Here is a 21,309-nt window from a genome sequence, read left to right on the forward strand (position 1 = left end):
AATAATATACTATTGTAGTTGCTTGGCTTTCAACTGGATAAATTAGGTTTCAGATCCATAATATATGCGGATGACATTACTGTGATGCTTCCAGGCAGTCATGGTTGGGCTGAGACTCAAAATCAAATCAAATACTTCATGGATACCATTGAGATATGGATTCATAACCACAAAGTAAAGTTAAATAGTGAAATGACTAAATTTCTATTGATGGCTCCTGCTAATCATCCTTGGACCAGCTTACCTTTTCAACTAGATAAGGACCAGTACTCACTGGAATCCACTGCATGCATTTTAGGAAACCAGGTAAATAACCTTTTATCACTGGGACATCAGACAAACATCTTGGTTAAAAGATAGTTCCATTTAATGAAGAGATTGTGTTTTATAAGGAAATATTTTGATTTACTTAGATTCACTCCAATAGTCCAGGCACTACTACTGTCCCAACTGGATTACAGTAATAGTGTCTACTTAGGTTGTCCAAAAGCTGTGTTTAAAAGACTGCATAGTATACAGAACACGGCTGTTAGGCTTATTTTTTTCTGCTAGAAAGCTACTGCTTGTCCCAGGATTGGTAGCATGGAATGTTGCTACTAATTGGACTCTTCCAGGTACTTGTGACCTGGCTTGGACAGTGTTGGAAGCAGGATACTGGGCTAGATAGACCATTGGTCTGACCCAGTATGGCTGTTCTTATATTCTTATAAGAACAGAAGAGCAGCCATACTGGGTCAGACCAATGGTCCGTCTAGCCCAGTATCCTGTTTTCCAAACAGTGGCCAAGCCAGGTCACAAGTACCTGGCAGAAACCCAAATTGTGGCAACACTTCATACTACAAATCCCAGGGCAAGAAGTTGCTTCCCATGTCTGTCTCAATAGCAGACTATGAACTTTTCCTCCAAGAATTTGTCCAAACCTTTTTTAAACCGAGATACACTAACTGCTGTTACAACATCCTCCGGCAAAGAGTTCCAGAGCTTAAGTATTCATTGAGTGAAAAATATTTCCTCTTATTTGTTTTAAAAGTATTTCCATGTAACCTCCTAGAGTGTCTCCTAGTCTTTGTACTTTTGGAACGAGTAAAAAATCAATTTACTTCTACTCGTTCTACAACACTCAGGATTTTGTAGACCTCAATCATATCTCCCCTCATCTGTCTCTTTTCCAAGCTGAAGAGCCCTAACCTCTTTAGCCTTTCCTCATATGAGAGGAGATCCATCCCCTGTATCAGCAGAGATAACTAGTTATCTCCTACTGAATATTCACAGTTAGCCATAAAAACCCTATTTAACTGGGCAGAGCCATGTCTGACCGGTTAAATAGCGCTGAAGATCAAGGAGTATGCGCTTAACTGGGAGACATACCCTCGGCCTACCTGTGTTCTGCCCACATGTACGCCCTCTTGCAGTTAGGTGCTATGAAACATATGTGCTACCTTTATAGAACAGCATCTAGTGTACATAAGTGCCTGTCAACTAATGGTGCCTTTGATGCAAGTAAGTTTATGGACTTGCTCAATATATAACTTCGATGGGATTTGATTGTAAATGTGCTGAGTGTTTCTACATTGCTTGAATCTGAAACCCCTGCTTATCTCTGAAGAAAGAGAACCTGTGTCTTCTGTTAAACCTTGCATAGTATAAGCTAGGACACAGCTATATTTCTGTTAAGTGCATATTTGTATAACGCACAGATTGGCATTCTGCATAGAGTCTGGTTGCATTTGGAGGTACCCTCCATTTTACACAGAGATCAGAATTGAGACATCCAGATTGTGACACACTCAGGGGCCCTTTTACAAAGGCATGCCAAAAAGGTGGCCTGTAGTAGTGTGGATGCGTGAATTGGATGCACATGGGCCCATTTCTCCACTGCATCTGGAAAAAAAGGGTTGTTTTTTGGGAGGCTGGGAAATGGACGTTTGGCAAAATGAAAACTAGCAGGTGTCTATTTACGACCTGAGCCCTTAACACCACCCATCGACTTAGTGGTAAAAGCTCATGCGTTACCCATGTGGTAATAATCCAGCGCCCCCATGGTAGAAAATAGAAAATTATGTTCTACCGCAGGTTTTTGGCATGCACCAAACTCAGGATTACTGCCAGGTGCATGCGCTAGGCAGGCAGTAAGACTGATTTGATGCATGTTGCACACATGGAGGTCCCTCAATTTCAGTGGTATTTTAAAGGTAATAAATAGAAATAAAACAAAACATAGAAAATAAAATAAGATGTTACCTTTTTATTGGACTAACAATACATTTTTGATTAGCTTTCAAAGGTAACCCTTCTTCTTCAGATCAGAAATAAGCAAATGTTGACAAATATCAGAATATATAGGTGAAACACAAAAACATTCCAATGACAGTCTCACAGAAAGAGGGTGGGGTGAGTTAGGTGAGAAACAGGGAGAGATGGATGGCCGATAAAAGAGTGACAAAACAATATAATTTTATGGCTTATAGTGGGATAGAAAACCCAGATCTTTATTAAGTCCTGCCTGGTAGGTGTCAAAATATTTAATCATTTTGACTTCAAAGATCTTACGTTCCTGGATATTCTTAAAAGTTTCCTTTTAGTATTTTGATGCAGTTTTCTGGTTTTGTAAAGTGCTGTCCCAGAGAGGTGGCATCCTGGTTGACATTGTCATGTTTAATATGATGTCTATGTAGGTTACAATTCTCTGTCAATGCAGAGCCTTTTCTACAATACCTTCAGGAGTGCACATGTATTTGTTGGCAGGTACAGTGAGAGCAGTCATTTTAGAAATATCCCTGAGAATAAAATGATCGGCATGTGTAATGAGTCGAGGTGCGGAAGGGGGCCATGGCCCCTAGGCACCAGCCTGAGGAGGCAATGGAGAAGGAGCTGAAAGGTAAAAATACAAAAGAAGCATGGGGCCTTTGTTATGTGGTAGGTGTTCAGAGAGGTGCACTTGTAAACACTGGCCCTCAGGTGCTAGAGACCAATGGTATACCACTGGCATGAACCCAGCTGCTTCCACGTGGAAGTGATGATTTTGCAACTTCCATGTGTAAGGGTTGCCATACCCACATGTAGCTGCCCTTTAATTTGGTTTAATTTTGGAGGTGGAAATAAGCAATGGGGGATTAAAGAGAATGACTCCCTTAAAATTTTAAAGCTTGTGAATGGCTCTGAACTGGTGTAAAACCTGACATGAATATTTTTCCCTTTAGATGTGTATTCCCTCTGTAAAATGGGGAATATGCACGTAGAATTCTACCCTGTCAAAGCCTGGCTAAAACATGCCTCCAGCGCTGTACTTTGAAGTCTCTTTGGGGTGTGGATCACCATGTGTAAATAGCAGCCCTCTGAAATCACTATTTAATTACATGTGTATGTGATCTCAACTGTAAATGGTGATATTTACAAATGGAGATGATTTTATTTCTTTATTCATTTACTTATTTATTTACCTATGTATTTATTTATTCACTATAGATATTATCTACCTACACTTAGGCGGAGTGCAGCCAAATGTACATAATCATAAAAGTAAACATATGCACAAATAAAAAAAACATCAAATATCCTCATCCTGACTGGCATAAAATTGCCTTAATACACTGATTAACTGTAATTATAATAAATTAATGCAGACAGCCTAAAATAGCAATCTGCTCATTGCAAAAACTAGCCTAATTATCACTAATAAGTAGCATGGGCTACTTAGGAACTATTTTACCAAGCAGCGCTAAAAAGTGATCTTAGCGTGCCCTTATGCAGGGTCCTTCCTGCGCTAAGGTCATTTTTATCACTGGGGTAAAATGGCACAATTCCCTATTGTTTGTATTAATGGCCATGCACTAAGGGGCCCTTTTACTAAGCGGCATAGTAACGTGTAGTAACATAGTAGATGACGGCAGAAAAAGACCTGCACGATCCATCCAGTCTGCCCAACAAGATAAACTCATATGTGCTACTTTTTGCGTATATCTGACCCTGATTTGTATCTGCCATTTTCAGGGCACAGACCGTAGAAGTCTGCCCAGCACTAGCCCCGCCTCCCAACCACCAGCCCAGCCTCCCACCACCGGCTCTGCCACCCAATCTCGGCTAAGCTTCTGAGGATCCATTCCTTCTGAACAAGATTCCTTTATGTTTATCCCACGCATGTTTGAATTCCGTTACCGTTTTCATCTCCACCACCTCCCACGAAAGGGCATTCCAAGTATCCACCACTCTCTCCGTGAAAAAATACTTCCTGATATTTTTCTTGAGTCTGCCCCCCTTCAATGCCCACCGCGGGTTTACCGTGTGCCAAGCAGTAGCCCGGTGGTAGTTCTCACCCCCCCCAATGCACGCCATTTCCGGTGCTACAAAAATATTTTCTATTTTTGTAGTGTCGGTGTTTACCCAGTGGTAATCATATAGGAGCCCTTTTTGCCACCCATTTTGTAGGGCTCATGTGCTAATCACGTGCTAATCGGTTAACACATGGCAATGTAGCTGCACTAACTAATGAGCACAAAACATGCACACTCTCCACCTCCCAAACATGCCCTGTGAAAAAATTTATTTTATTTTTTAGCATGTGGGTAATGAACGCACATCCCAAAATTACCATGGGATGCCTCAACGTTCCCGGTGGCACACCGCTTTTGGCTGCAGTAGGCATGCATTAGTGCTTACCATAGCTTTTAAAGGAACCCCTTAGTTTTTTTTTTTTTATATCTTTATTAAGTCAATAAAGTAAAAACAAATAACAAAAATATGTCTCATCAACACAATACTGCCCTCACTACCAGACATTGTAATTATAGGATGCTATAGTATATTAATACATAAGCCTGTGCAAATAAATATGCTTTAAGCTGTTACTTAACATCAGTTGTATCAGACAGCATTTGTACATATCCAGGAAAATGTTCCATTCTACTGGGCCCTGTGATCGAAAAGGAACATTTTCTCAATTCTTTAATACAAATATTGATAGAATTGTTAAATATTGGGCTCCATCAGATCTCAATGGCTGACCCAATAGGTAAGTTTTCAATATCATTGATAGATAATGTGGTGCCAGCTGCCCAGAGTGGCAGAAATAATGGCATGGTGAAATGGCTGTGGTAGATGCCTATTATATCCTGGATAGTGAGCCCTTGGGCCATCAAATGGGCCGTACTCTGAAGAGCAGGGGAGCTCCAGGCAAAGACTGATGAGTAGCCAGGAGGCTAAGCCTTGCAGGACTGCGGGGTGGACACAGGAGCAGAATCTGGCAAGAGCGAAGAGGAGGGGCTGTCACTAGGCAGGAGCTTGGTGGAAGCTTGGCTGGAGCTTGGATGAAACGGCTGGAGTTTGGCGGAAGTGAGACTGGAGCTTGGCTGAAGCAAGGTTGGAGCTTGGCTGGAGCGTGACTAAAGTTTGGCTGAAGCGGAGCTTACAGGATCTTTGTGAAGGTAGGGAATGCTGCCACCAGCGGGAGAAAGTAGTGCCCCAGAGTGACATTATCCGGGGCACCTGTTAGAGCCCTACCAACCAGGTGCATGGGAGCACATGCGTGTGTCAATGCACAAGAGTCCATCAACATCGGCTCCTGTCCTGCCAGTGGCTCCAGTGATCAGAGACGGGTAGATTGGGGCCTCCCCCCACTCCTGACATGAGAGGTAGGTTCGGGGTGGCCATGACAGTGCCTAAGCTGCCCTCAGTTGGTTCCCTAATTGTTTTCAGGACTGCCTCTGTGGTGGCCCTCCCCTCCCCCCCCCCCCAAGCTGGTCAATAGAATTCAGAAACAGCTGCACTGCATTGTTGCAAGAAACACAGACTTGTGCCTATGCACCCATGAAGTTTGGCCTGGGGGAAGGGGGCTGGATAAAGTGCTGCATTAGCACAGAGCTGTGCTCACAGGGTGTTTCAAAGCAAGGCTATATCAGTAATTGGTGTACAAGACATTGCGGGGGTAGGGGATGATAGCAGGGGTTGGCCTGGCAGCAAGAAGGGAAGTGTGGAAATGCAGGACACAGAGAGGAGGCTGGAAAGGAGAGATGAAATGTTAGACCTCCAGGGAAGTGTATTGAGGATGGGGAGGTGTCCTACCTCAGGGGGAGTGGGGTCTACTTCAGAGGTATCCTCCTAGGATGTTTGATAACCGTGCCCCAGCCATCATTACTGCTGTCACTAATGCATACCCAGTTCTTGCACCTGTTGTCATAGGTACATGGACCCATGACCATACATCTAGAGGAGCCATCTGCAATATATGGCATGTGATGGTACACAAACACTTCCGACTCACCATGTCACTTTATGCTAAAGCAACCACACAGATCCTTCTGTATAGCCACCTCTACCAGGCTCCCCCATTGCTCCAATAAAGCACAATGCAGATGTTACTCATAGCCCACATATAAACTGCACAGACTTGGCCCAATATAAATAGTTACATAGTAGATGACAGCAGAAAAAGACCCTGCCACGGAATGCTATCATAGCAGTTCTGTTAGCCAACATCCTGATATATGAGAGCTTTCTGTGTCCCAGGCCGTCATTAATCCAGGCCCACACTGTCCAAACACAAACGCCTCACTCATTCAGTATGGGTTGCTAAACGGTCTACTGCTATTAAGAGAAAAGGGGAAACTAGTCATCAATATGGTGACTATGCTAATGTTGCTCAAACATTCAATATATCGAAGGGAACAAAAGATACTGTGATGTGAAAAATATAAAGAAAGGGACCAGGAGCATCAGATATAGAACAGTGGCTAGGATATTACGTCTCCTATAGCGCACAGCTATTCCAGACCCTTGAGCCTACTGCATAGTATCAATCACTTGCCAAGCCGGACCCAAGGTGTTTTTGACAGTTATACTTTATTTGAATACCATATGTAAACGTGCTTAAAAAGAAAAATGTCAAATTTCAACAAAATATAGAATTGAAATGCTACCAAAATCTTGGGCACCCCAATAAAAATATAAAGATAACAACTACTTATCTGCATAAGCAGAGTCAGTGCTGATGAAAGAACTTGCTACTGCCCGATGCTGATACCCATGTCTCAAACAGCGTTTCGGCCTAAAGACCTGCTTCCGGGGACTGTCGAATGTCATCACAAATTGCGGCTGGTACCCAGACTCATATACCAAAAAATGGAACCCCACAGGACCTGCATTCATCCTCGCAGGATCCCCGCTGCAGTCCCGTGAACCTGGAGGGAACCCTCTCAGGAGTCTCACGGGAGCCACAGGATTCCCGCTAACCCCGTTCCTGTGCAGCTCTCTAAAAGGGAAATCAAAAGCCAATTAGTTTAATGTCAGTAGAGTAACGATGTTTTAGACAGGAATATATGTCTACGCATAGAGAAGAAAGGGGATTAAGAAACACCAGGGAGGATATAGTCAATCAGCTCGGCAGACTCACAGCCCCCACAACCCATTCAGTAGTTATCTTTCCACTATGAACTATGCAAGAACACCCACTCCCCACATCACAGTAATTTTTATTTTAAAATGCAATTATGAATGTGAGATTGTGTATCTGCTTTATAGTAAGCTAACGTCTCATTTGCAAAAGATGCCACTTGCTGTAAAAGAGTGTTGCCTAATGCAAATGTAGGCTTATGAATCTCCTTGCTCACACTTGCAGGAAGAAACATTCTTGTGCAATATGAGATATTTCCAGCATGACAGGTTTACTTATGTGAGAAAATGGGTGGGAGTATATGAGGCAGTACATCCAGGTGTGCCCCAGGGAAGGTGGTATACCAAGGGAAGAGAGGAGCATGCACATTTGTGTATAAAGATACATGTGTAAAAGAAATGCATGGGATGATGGAGAGGCCAGGAGCAGAATTATAAAACAGAATAAATATGTTCTTATTTAGTTAGATAAAAATTTACAGCAGCCGTACAATAAGCTCTGTATAAATGCAAAACAAACAAACAAAAAACGGGGACGGGGGGGGGGGGGGGGGTGTTCTTTTAACCTTAGAAGAACATCCTTCCTTCTGGCTATACCCAATGAAGCTTTATTTTCCTCTTTGAAACATCTTACATGATCTTTGGCTCCTCTAATGTGAACAGAAATTTAATTTGTTCACCTTTCAAAAATCCAATTGGTGCTTTTGTTCTATGTGTCGTCTTCTTTTTTTTTTCTCTGTCACTAAAATAATCTCCTGATTGTCTGTGCTGCCGCTGTATATCTACTAACCATCTCTGTATCCGTAATTCAATTAGGAAGCTGTAAGGATGGCTCTCTCCCTGACTGTCATAGCATCTCTCTCCTCTCTCAGCTCAAATACTGCTGAAATGGCACTCTGCAAAACATTTTTTTCCCAGACACTGCACACTTTAGCATGGTTGAAGGATTGATGTTTAGATTTAAAAAAAAAAAAAAAAAGCAAATCTACCCAGTTTTAACTGATTTACAATTGCATTACAAGTCTTGTAAAAGGAATCAGTCAATTACACTGTAGTCTACAGAAAGAGTACAATATCATTTAATGGTGGCATTTAATGGTGGCTCATACATAGAGCTCTCCTTATGTCTGAACATCTAAATGCTTGGAAATAACAGCATTGGAGACTCTGGGAAAGAATTCCTCCTGGGATATTTTTCCACAGGCTGCAATTGATAGGGTATAATGACACTAAAGTTATCTACATCTTTATATTAGTTTCCACAAGCAGAGGGGGAAAAGAGAAGTTCAGAGCTGAAGCTCAGCCAGAAGTTGTATTTATTTATTTTATTATTACAATTTTATATTTCAGATTGTACATTCAGGTACAGTAGGTGTTTTTATGTCCCTGGAGAGCTCACAATCTGAGGGGGTCCATTTACTAAGGTTCACTGAAAAATGGCCTGCAGTAGTGTAGGCGTGGGTTTTGGGTGCGCGCAGAATCATTTTTCAGCGCACCTATAAAATAAGCCTTTTTAAAATTGACGATAATGGGCATGCAGCAAAATGAAAATTGCCGCACGTCCATTTTGGGTCTGACACCTTACCGCAAGCCATTGACCTAGCGGTAAAGTTTCATGCGGTAACTGGGCAGTAATGACCTATGCGTGCCAAATGCCACTTGGCGCGCATCCGATACGCGCAGCAGAAAATAAAAATTATTTTTTGGCCGCGCGTATCGGATGTGCGGCAAAATTGAAATTACAAGAGCTGTGCGGTAACTCCATTTTGGTGCGCAATGGGCGCGCTTAGATGCTTACGTGGCTTAGTAAAAGGGCCACTGAGTTTGTACCAGATGCAATGGATGGTTAAATGACTTACCCAAGATTACAAGGAAATGCAGTAGGATTTGAAACAAGCTCCCATAGTTCTACTTTGCTTTTGAACCAAGAGGAGATCAAGGAAGTGTGAGCAATCAGTAGTTTCTGCACTGGACAAAATTGCAGACCCTCAGCACTTCAGCTTTTCCAGAACTTATAGGCGACTTGAAAAATGTGGCCTTGAGTACAGTGAGCATAGCAATTCCTCACTAAGGGGGCTTTTTACAAAGCCACGCTAGCATTTTTAGCTCAGGGTAAAAATCAGCTACTAGTAAACACCGAGATGTCCTTAGGAATATAATGGGCATCTCAGTGTTTACTGCCACCTGATTTTTACTGCAAGCTAAAAATGCAAGCACAGCTTTGTAAAAGACCCCCTAAGGGACCACTTTGCTACATTGTGCTAAGCAGTTAGTGCAGGAACGCTAAAAGTTAACATCAAAGGCCCCCAAGAACAGACAAGCATGGAATCATTATTGAAGGACCCAACACGTAACACCTGCAACAGGAGTCAGCCTTAATGATGTATCTTAGGTGAAATACAGTAGTGTGCCAAATGCCAGAAAAGCTTCTGGGCATACTACTGTATTTCACCTAAGGTGCATCATTAAAGCTGATGCCTTACGCTGGGGTTCTCTGAGCCATTTTCGTGTCACGATAGCAGCTAAAAAAACGGAATGCAAAGCTATTATAATGAGCTAATTACTATCATAATGTGCATGCAATGCACTACTGTTTCCGACCCAATGCACAAAAGCAGTCCATACCTTTACCATGGAAATTTTAACGGGAGGTCTGGACCTGCCAGTTCTTCATTATCGCAAGTAGGAGAAGGGGAGAAACAAGGCAGGGAAGATGGAGCACAAAAAAAAAACCAAAACAAAAAGTACACCGGCTTACATACAGCTTCTTTGAGTATATGAAAGCCATGCCATGATTCTTTTCTCAAATGACATTTTACTGGCAAGAAATTGGGGGGGGGGGGGGGGGGGGCAGTAAATGTAAAGCATAAAAGTAATGCTGACTTACCAAAAATGCAAGGAAGACAAGGGTCAAACAACCTCTGCTGGGAAACAGCATCCTCCACGCTTAGAAGCACAGAGAGGGGCTAAAGCAATTGGACAGCCTGGGATGTCCCGCCCACTCACTACTGGAAGGGGACACCAGGAAGTTCGGATCCAATCAGCTCACAGCTCTAGAGTGATGTCATCAGGGAAGCCCTGCAGGGAGGAGGAGTTGGGACAGCAGCCAGCCAATGAGAGTCCATCTTCAGGGAGATGGGCGTTCCAGGATTTCAGCCGGCCAATAGAAGAAAGTAGCAGGAACAGCTGGGGGTGGAACCAAGCCCTGATGCTGATTCCTGATGCTGAGGAATCCAGAGCTGAGAGCAGAAGTGAGCGTATTCCCAGCAGCGGGGAGGCAAGGAGCCCCAACACAGGTCTGTCCATCCAAAAAAAAAAAACCCACGCTTTTGTGCATGCAAAAAAAATAGGGGGCTCCATCTATTGCTAGTCTGCATGTATTACAGCTGTCTGTAGCATGCGCAGAGCAGCCACGCACAGCGATTGACTGTTCTGCATGTGCTCAGCTCTCCGACTGGCTTCCCCCATATCGCATGCAAATGAGCAGCTCATTTGCATGTGATTCTCTTTGTGAATCCCTCTGTGTTTCTAAATTGGTAAATTTTTACCGATTTGGAAGCGCAGACGGATTCTTAACAGGACCTTTATGCATCTGGCTCTAAAAGTTAGCATGGAAGCTTCACAGTGCATGCTAATTCTCATGTAAACTTACTAATATAGAATGAGGTAGGGAATAGGCTAGTAATGAGTGGGGGGGGGGGGGGGGGGGGGAGAGATTGTGCCTTACAGTTAACACAGAGGTATATGTTCATGTTAAATATTAACATGGTAGATAATACAGTTAACACTATCTCAATAAGAATATTTGACTGCATCATGTTATCTACAATGTGATTCACATGTGATGAATGCATTGTCTCTGTATTAACTATATGGGAAAATACTAGGAATGCTCTTAGCGGTTAACATAGTAGTTTTGAAGTTATTGCATAGCAATGTTAGCCATTATGACATGGTACTGTGACTGGAAAACCTTATTGCAAATCAGCAAATGGGCCCCATTTCAAATTCTATATCCTAACAGATTCATGCTGGGATTGATACCTAATTAGATTGTAAGCTCTGTCGAGCACGGACTGTCTCTTCATGTTCAAGTGTACAGCGCTGCGTATGTCTAGTAGCGCTTTAGAAATGATAAGTAGTAGTAGTAGTAGTAGTAGTAGTAGGACATTCAGATTTCAGAAAAGTCTCCAGTGCTTGATGTCCCCCATGAAAACCAAACTGACAAAATTTAATGGGCACTGTAACACCTTTAGGAAAAATAAACTATTATGTTTCTGAAATGGCTGAGATAAACATTTATATTTAGGCACATAAATGTTTATGTTGCTATTCCACAATATAAATGTTTATGTGTTTATTTTGATCCATTGGTAATATAGAGGTTTATTTTTTTAAATGGATGTGCATGCCTCACATAGAGGCCCTTTTACTAAGCAGTGGTAAGCCCACCGTGGGTTACCGCATGCCAAACAGGAACTACTGCCTGGCTACCGCAGCAGCCCGTGGTAGTTCCCACCCCCGGTGTGTGCCATTTCCGGTGCTACAGAAATATTTTCTACTAGTAAGAAATGCCCGTTTCGGAAAAAAATGAATGGGCGCTAGCAGGGTAATCCCCCCCCCCCACCATCTTCCCTCCCGAGTTCTGGTCCCCCCTCCGTCCCTCCCTTCCAAGTTCCAGCCCCCCCCCTCCCATCCCTCCCTCACTTGCGAGTTTGTGATGGAAGTTCGCATTGCTATCCCCGGTCCCCGCTGCTGTCACTCTGTGGAACTCGTGCGTTGTGCCTTCGGCGCCCCGCCCTCGACGCCATCGCGTTTTGACATGAGGGCGGAGCTACAGTGACTGCAGGCCAAACCGGATATCTCGGGCGCCTCATCATCCGGTTTGAGGCTTCATTGGAACGTTGGAGGTGCCTTTTATATATATAGATTCTTGTAGCGTTGGTGTTCACCCGGCGGAGTATCAGGTGAGTTCCCACCCACCAATTCCCCCGGGACAATTCCCACTTTAGGGGGACAATTCCCACCAAGGACTTTTCTCCTCCGGACATTTCCCACCCTCCCTAGCCTGCAGCTTCTTTCTTGTATCGGGTCCCATAAGTCCTGGCGGTGCTTTTTTTTTTTAATGGCATCTGCAACTAGCTTACAGCAGCATACGGATGTACACAGAGAACATATTATAATGGAATAACTTTTCATAGGTGGAGTAATAATTTGTTATAAATCATAATCAGTGTTAGGCTGAAACCTAGTTTGGGGGGGGGGGTGTACGGGGCATTCCCCCCCCCCCAACATGAACTGCACTTTGTATTTATCTATGTATTTATTTACTTACTTATTTATGACATTTAGATCCCAGATTAAACATGAATTAGGTTGAAACCTAGTTTGGATGGTGTGAGGGGCATTGCCCCCCCCCCACATGAACTGCATGTCTGGAAGGGGAAAGGGATGTGTGTATAAGATAATGTTGTGGGGGGGGGGGGGGGGTGAGGGTGTACTGGCTCCCCAAACGATGTGAAAGAGAAAAGGGAGGGAGATTATTTGCCCTATAGTGGTTTTTTGGGTTATCGTTGGGAATTGTCCTCCTTGGTGTGGTGGGTATTGGTTCGGTGGGAATTGTCCAGATGGAAATTGGTGGGTGGGAACTGACCTAGAACCATGTAAGTGCTCAATATCTGCGCCTATATGTCTAGAACAGGCCTATAGTGGCATCCCTTCCGTGCCCGTTTTTTTAAAGTTCAAAATAATTTTTATTCAAGTTTTGTAAAAAACGAACATTAAAACAACATAACCTAAAACTACAAAAGAAAACGTAGAGAGGCATACTCGAATGGGGCACCCAAGTTTTCCTGAGGACGTCCTCGCAGGACGTCCCCGTGAAGGGGCGGGGAAACCCGTATTATCGAAACAAGATGGACAGCCATCTTTCGTTTTGATAATATGGTTGAGGACGCCCAAATCTCAACATTTAGGTCGACCTTAGAGATGGTGGTCCCTAGAGATGGTCTTCCCCAATTTTCGGCAATAATGGAAACCGAGGACGCCCATCTCAGAAACGACCAAATCCAAGCTATTTGGTCATGGGAGGAGCCAGCATTCGTAGTGCACTGGTCCCCCTGACACGCCAGGACACCAACCGGGCACCCTAGGGGGCACTGCAGTGGACTTCAGAAAGAGTTCCCAGGTGCATAGCTCCCTTACCTTGTGTGCTGAGCCCCCCAACCCCCCCCCCCAAAAAAAAACAAAAACACTCCCCACAACTGTACACCACTACCATAGCCCTTAGGGATGAAGGGGGGCACCTAGATGTGGGTACAGTGGGTTTGTGGTGGGTTTTGGAGGGGCTACATTTACCACCACAAGTATAAAAGGTAGGGGGATGAGACTGAGTCCGCCTGCCTGAAGTGCACTGCAGTACCCACTAAAACTGCTCCATGGACCTGCATACTGCTGTCATGGTGCTGGGTATGATATTTGAGGCTGGCATAGAGGCTGGAAAAATATATTTTTTTAAATTTTTTGAGGGTGGGAGGGGGTTAGTGACCACTGGGAGTGTGAGGGGAGCTCATCCCTGATTTCCTCCGGTGGTCATCTGGTCATTTAGGGCACATTTTTGTGGCTTGGTCGTAATTAATGGACCAAGTAAAGTTGGCCAAGTGTTCGTCATGAGCAGTTACCCAGCCATTGATTGCTGACTTCAATTGTCACACATTTCCTTTTGTGAAATTATGAGACTTTTTCTCCCCCTCTTACTTAATTTATCCTGAGATGAGTGTTGACTGATATCATCTATTTTCACTGTTAATTGTTTATTCAGCAGCAAATAGACCCAGGTTGTGTTACTATCTGTTTAAGGTATCCTAGAAATAAGAAATGGATTTCTCTGTGGTGTTGATGAGGAAGTGGGTGTATAAATCCCATTGCTGAAGTTTGTATAACAACAAGTGACACCATTGAAGCATGCAGAAATTCAATGATATTTTATAAGTAAGACATTCTTGAATCCAAAAAGTCACGATAGAACTTCCAAATAGCTGCTCAACAGGAATGAAGTAAGGGGGGGGGGGGGGGGGTGAATAGCATATGCCATAAAGTTCCAATATCAATTTTACAATGCCAGCAAAAATTGTCAGTCACCATGTTAAACTTAGAAAGCTTATATGGTGTCCAATATGCTCTACAAAGCTAAAAGTAGGGCATTTGCCTCAGGGCACCAAGTATCCTCCAAGATTGATTGGTCTAGGGAAGGGGTTTTCAAACTAATCTTTGGGGCATGCCCAGCCAGTCACGATTTTCAGGATATTGCCATTGAATTCAATGGGGATATCATGAAAACCCCGACTGGCTGATTGTGTCCCAAGTACTGGTTTGAAAACGTCTGGTCCAGTGGCGTAGCCAGAAGGCAATTTTTGGGTGGGCCAACAGGTTGGATGGGTAGGCACTACAACTTTTTTAAAAGAGAAAAATCAGCAACCTGATGCACCCGTGCTCTGTCCCTATCATGCTCCCCATAACTTCGATGAGTGTAGCATAACTTCAGTGGCTGCAGGCCAATTGAGAGCTAAGGGCTGTACAATAGACTACTCGTCAGCCCCATTGAGCCATGGTCCTCCAACACACATATGGCATTGAAGCCAAACAGATTCTGCATCCAGAGAACCTCCTGGCCCTCCAGCAACAATGGATACAGAGCACAGCAAGTTTCCCCATAAAACTCATCATACAAAGAAATTTTGGTTTCTAGTGTAATCTCAATAACAGACATATTATAAATTAATTTTTTAAAAATCTATAAAACAAAAGTCACTCAGAACCCACAGCAAATCCAAAATCAAGGATCCTACCTATGAAAAGGAAGTGCATTTAAATATTATAGTGGGGCCCTAAATACAAATACATTTATCAGGAAAGCTGAACAAGCCAAATTACTACAGAATGCTACATAGAAACTTCATGCTAACAGAATACCTCGCTCACACAGAGAACAACAAATGTCAAATACAGAATAAGTGACCACAAACTCTAGAAATATAAATTAAACAGAAACCCCAAGAAACCAGACCTTGCATGTAGTAGAACACCAGAGAAAAATGAAAGAAACGCATTTCCTCCTGGGCAAAATATAAAGACAGCACATGCCAGGGATGGTGTTAGGGGTTGCCAACTAGGGCAATTGTGCCTGGTTCCCTGGCCAGAGAAGCCCGCCTGCTGGAAGCTGAAGACACAGCCTGGGTAATGGACTTTGGGGTCCTTTCCTAGATTTCTGTCCTGGACCCCAGCCATGTTTAAAATCAACTCTGGCAAGATGTACATTCCAAATCCAACATATTATATTCATAGCATTAAAGATAAAATAATTTTTTGTACCTTTTTGTTGTCTGGTCATTTTATTTTCAAATCATATTGGTCCCAGTCTCTGATTTCTGCTTCCCTCTGTCTTCTCTTAGCTCACTCGCCAGGGTCTCCTGTCTATTTGACATTTCTTCTTTATCCATGTCCACCATCCATCTCCCATCTCTGTTTTCCTATATTTTCCTTGTCCAGTATCGCTCCTGTGTTCATATCCTCTCATCCATCATCATTCCACTGTGCACCTATGCACCCCATGCCCAGCATATCCCTTCTGTGTCCTATTCTCCCCCTTGTCTGGTATCTCTCCCCCCTCTCTGTGTCCAAATACCCCCTCTCCAGTGTCCAGCATTATATCTTTATTCCATATCCCCTCTTGTCAGGCATTGCCCCTCTGTGCCCATATGCCATCCCCATACAGCATCACAACATTTGTGTGCCTGTCCCCATTCTCCCACCTAATGCCTATCATCACCCTTCTGTATCTGTACACCTCCCTATGTCCCTTTTCTCCCTCCTCCAAACCAATGTGTCCCTCTCCTCTCTGATCCCACCGCAACCAACTTCTCTTCCTCTCATGCATCTGGCTCTTTCTCCCACTGTGGGTTCAGTATTTGACTCCCTTTCCTTTATCCCCTTGTCCAGCATCTCTCTCCCTTCCCTCTAACTCCTCCCATAGGTCCAGCACCTTTCTCTCTTTGCTCCAGCCCTCCTTGCAGGTCTACATCTCTCTCCTTTCCCTTCAGCCATCCACTGCATATCCAACATCTCTCCTCCAGACCCCCCCCCCCCCACATGTCCAGCACCTCTCTCCCTTTCATCCAGCCCCCCTACATGTCCAGCACCTCTCCTCTTCATTTCAACCCTCTGCATATCCAGTACATTTCCCCTTTCCCGCCAACCCCCCCCCCCATATCCAGCTTCTCTCCCCTTCCCTCCAACCCCCCCTGCAAATCCAGCACCTCTCCCCTTCCCTCCAACCTCCCCCTTCAAGTCCAGTACCTCTCTCCCTTCTGTTCTCTCCAACCCCCTGCCCCTCACAAGTCTAGCACCTTTCTCTTCCCTTTAGGCCCCTCCCCTCCAAGGGCCAGCACCTCCGTATCTTCCTTACCCCCCCCCCAAAAGTCCAGCACCTCTCCCTTCCCTTCAGCCCACTCCCCTTGCAGGGCCAGCACCCCATTGTCTTCCTCACCCTCCCCCCCCCATACAGTCCAGAACCTCTCCCTTCCCTTCAGCCCCCTTCCCTTGTAGGGCCAGCAGACCACTGTCTTCCTCACACTCTCCTACCCCTGCTGCAGCGCTTGTATTCAACGCTATCGGCGCTGCCTCTTCCACCTCACAGTCTCCGTCTCCCACCCCCACGGCAGCACTTGCAATTTGCTACCGGCGCTGCCTAACATCAACTCACAGACGCAGCGCTGACGACCTGCTCCAGGACCTTCCCTCTGCCACGTGTGTTCCGCCCCACGTAAACAGGAAGTTGAATCAGTGCGGCAGAGGGAAGGCTCCCGGAGCAGGACGTCGCGCTGGTAGCAAATTGCAAGTACTGCCGCAGGGGTGGGAGACAGAGACTGTGAGGTGCAGGAGGAGGCAGCACAGATAGCATTAAATGCAAGCGCTACGGCGGGGGTGGGAGAGGGTGAGGAGACACGGTGACGGAGGTGAGGGACTCTTCAATCTGGATGGGCCTGAGTCAAAACTGAGCGGGCCTCCCAGGCCCACCCGTAGCTACTGGTCTAGGGATTGATCCAGTTCAGATTCCCATACCTTTCCAATACCAACTAGATGACAGGAAGTATTCCACTTGAGCAACTTATAGAAACGAGATCTAGATTTGGGCAAAGATTCTTTTTTCTTATAGTATCTTCTGTAAGATCTGTAATTGGTATGGTCTTATGTTGCAGTACATGAGTCTGTTGTGACCATTGAAAACAGTGTGACATCGGAAGATCAAAATCTTGCTGCAAAAACTGAAAAGGCTTGATCTTATGGTCCAAAAGAAGCTGCCCTGCTGTCCATACATTCTTTCTTTGCCAAATAGTCCAGTTAACCAACTTCTTATTTCTCAATATTATATTATTATACCATAGAGGAAGTTTTTGAGAGTATCAATCTTCTACCTCAAAACCCCCATGTAGTTCTTGATGAGACTGGATAAAGGCAGTCAAAACTAGCTGATCCTCAGCCATCGGTAAACAGCACATACCCAATATTCTGCACAGCAGCAATGGAGCAAGAACTTGCATCTCCAAAGTAACCGAGCTAGGCAGTGTAGGAGAGTCATCAGCATCCAACCAATGGCTGGCCTGGTACAGAATAAAGCCATATGGTATTCATACAGATAGTAACATTGTAACATAGTAAATGTTCCCAGAGTGTGCCAAGGTGTGGCCAGGGGTGTTAAATTAAGGGGTAAATATATCCTCAGATATATTTTCAAAAATATTTCCAATAATATTCTGGCCGCATTAAAAAAAATATAGAGCCCAGTGATTGTGTTTCTGCATGTAAATGACAGCAGATAAAGACCTGTACGGTCCATCCAGTCTGCCCAACAAGATAAACTCATTTTACATAGTATGTGATACTTTATATGTAAACCCGAGTTTGATTTGTCCTTGCCTTTCTCAGGGCACAGACCGTAAAAGTCTGCCCAGTACTGTTCTTGTACTAAGTTCTGAAGCTAACATTAAAGCCCCTTAAAATTTACACTCCAGCCCATCCCTATCTATTCAGTCACAATCAGGGCATAGACCGTAGAAGTCTGCCCAGCTCCCGTTTTGTTTCCAATTACCGGCGTTGCCACCCAATCTCCGCTAAGATTCCACAGAACCATTCCTTCTAAACAAGATTCCTTTGTATTTATCCCACACATGTTTGAATTCCATTACCGTTTTCATCTCCACCACCTACAACAGGAGGGTATTCCACATATCCACCACCCACTCCGTGAAAAAATACTTCCTGACATTAGTCCTGAGTCTGCCCCCCTTCAACCTCAATTCATGACCTCTAGTTCTACCGCCTTCCCGTCTCCGGAAAAGGTTCGTTTGCGGATTAATACCTTTCAGATATTTGAATGTCTGTGTCATATCACCCCTGTTTCTCCTTTCCTCCTTTCCTCGCACCACTTCCAGTCTTTTTACATCTTTAGCAAGATATGGCCTCCAAAACTGAACACAATACTCGAAGTGGGGCCTCAACAACGACTTGTAGAGGGGCATCAACATTTCCTTTCTTCTGCTGGTTAAGCCCCTCTCTAGAATCTGGCCCTTAGTCCCCTTCTGAAGTGGGAACAAACTACCTGTGAACTTGCCTCACTCTTGCCCCAGCAAAACATGCTCAGATCATGTCCCTTTCCCATTTGCCCTTGGGTTTGAGACATGCATATCCTGGCTTTATAAAATGAGTATTTAGATGTTTATGCAAAATAAACATTAAGCGCCAGTTTATGCCGATCTCAAACACAAACAGGACTTGTTAAATTAATGTGATTTTCTAAAATACATACATATTTATAGAACAGCATTTAGGTGGAATTTTGGCATTTACACATGTATATATGCATATATCCATGCATTATCTGTGCCTAGAATTCCCTGCATATGCTTAAAGCAAAATCTCATCATTTCAGGGCTTCACATGTGCCAAGGTGTGGCCAGGGGTGTTAAATTAAGGGGTAAATATATCCTCAGATATATTTTCAAAAATATTTCCAATAATATTCTGGCCGCATTAAAAAAATAGAGCCCAGTGATTGTGTTTCTGCATAAAGCCAACCATTCAGATACACCTCCTCATCCATTTCAGTATGCTGATAAAAATAAACCCTCACTGTGCCTACAGTATTTCACAATGGAAGCCAAGTGTGCCTCCAGTACAACCAGACCAGTGTTCAAATCTCAGACTTCCTAAGAAACAGCAATCCTATCCAGCCACTGCTGGTGGGCAGAATGATCATCTATGTAGAAATAAAATAGGTCAGCCTTTCTGGTAGGTTATCTAAAGCTATGAATATTTGATGGCCCATGGTAGTTTGGGGCTTAAATGTCTGACAACATGCACAGACAGCTACTATTTATATACAGTACATACCCATTTTTCATATATCTTTTTTTCTTCTTTTCCTTTCACTTCTTTTTCTGCAATACGTTTATTTGATACGAATTTCTGATGCAAAATTTCCCCTGTGTCACGGCAGAAAATCAAGCAGCTATTTCTAATTTTTGAACCACTGTTAACCTGCAGGAGACAAGAAGCAGCTCCTTCTGTTCCTGCTGATGTTAATTTATGAATGCCTTAATACTCACACACTGTGTGGACACAGCTAATGCAGCCTCTTTTTGCCAGGATGCCTTGCTGCTTAACCTAATGAGAAGTTTCAGTTTGAACAAAGGATGCTCACTCTTCCTGGAGCTTATACACCCAGTGATTCTCTTTGAAAAAATGCTTTTCCCTTATGCAGCTTTATTTCATGGATCAATTGTTTCACATATGTGTGACATATGTAGACACACATATATATGATCTTGCATATAATGTTTAGCAATATTAGGCTGTAAATATATTTACCTCCAAGACTTACTCACCGGGGATAAAATGCATTCACCATGTGCTTCTGCCACCTGCCCCCTTCCAATAATTTGTTTTGGGGGGAGGTGGCATGAATGTATGGTGAGTATATTGTTTCCCTGGAGAGAGCACGCATACCACCCCTCCCCCCCTCTCTCTCTCTCTCACTCTCGCTCTTCCTCCACACTCCACCAGGGGTGTGCAGGAAAAAATGATTTAGTTTAGTTTCCTCTGTCCTTTGCAGGTTTTGTTCTAATTTTCCTTTCAGGGTCAGTTTCAACACTCACTAGTGTGCTTATTGATGAATAATATGTTTGTGATCAAACAGTAGTGCATGCTATCGAATAGTACAGCACACTACTGAGCACTAGGGCTCACTATTGAATGACAGTGCACACTGTTCAGCAATAGTGTGTACTACTAATATGAAAAATAAGTGTTTTTCTCATCTTTTAATTTAGTGCTTCTCAACCCAGTCCTTGAGCCACACTCAGCCAGTCAAGTTTTCAGAATATCCACAATGAATATGCGTAAGATAGCTTTGCATTTATTGCCTCCTTGGTAAGCAAATCTATCTAATGTATACTCATTGTGGATAACCTGAAAACTTGACTGGCTGGGTTAAAAATCACTGATTTAGTTAGAGACCTACGCCCTACCCCACTCCACTCTGGTGCATCCTCCTGTCCCTGTTCACATTTCCTCCACCCTTGCTGCAGTCTTCTCTGTCTTTCCAATCCATAGTCAGGGCCAGTTTTAGACATGGTTGGGCCCAGGACAGAAATTAAGGAGGGGGCCCCTGATCCCCCCGATCTCCCCACATGCATTGTTACAATGCAGTCTGGGCATATCTTCCCCTTCTCCCCACCAATGTCCATCTCCCTCCCTTTGTGGTTTTCTTTAAAATTTTATTTCCCTTCTCAGAGGGAACCCGGTGTGGCAGCCATCCAAACAAGCTGCCTCTGGCTGTCCAGAAGCTTTCCCTCTCTGCCACGATTTGCC

The sequence above is a fragment of the Microcaecilia unicolor genome, chromosome 7 (genome assembly GCF_901765095.1).
Source record: "Microcaecilia unicolor chromosome 7, aMicUni1.1, whole genome shotgun sequence".
NCBI lineage: Eukaryota > Metazoa > Chordata > Amphibia > Gymnophiona > Siphonopidae > Microcaecilia > Microcaecilia unicolor.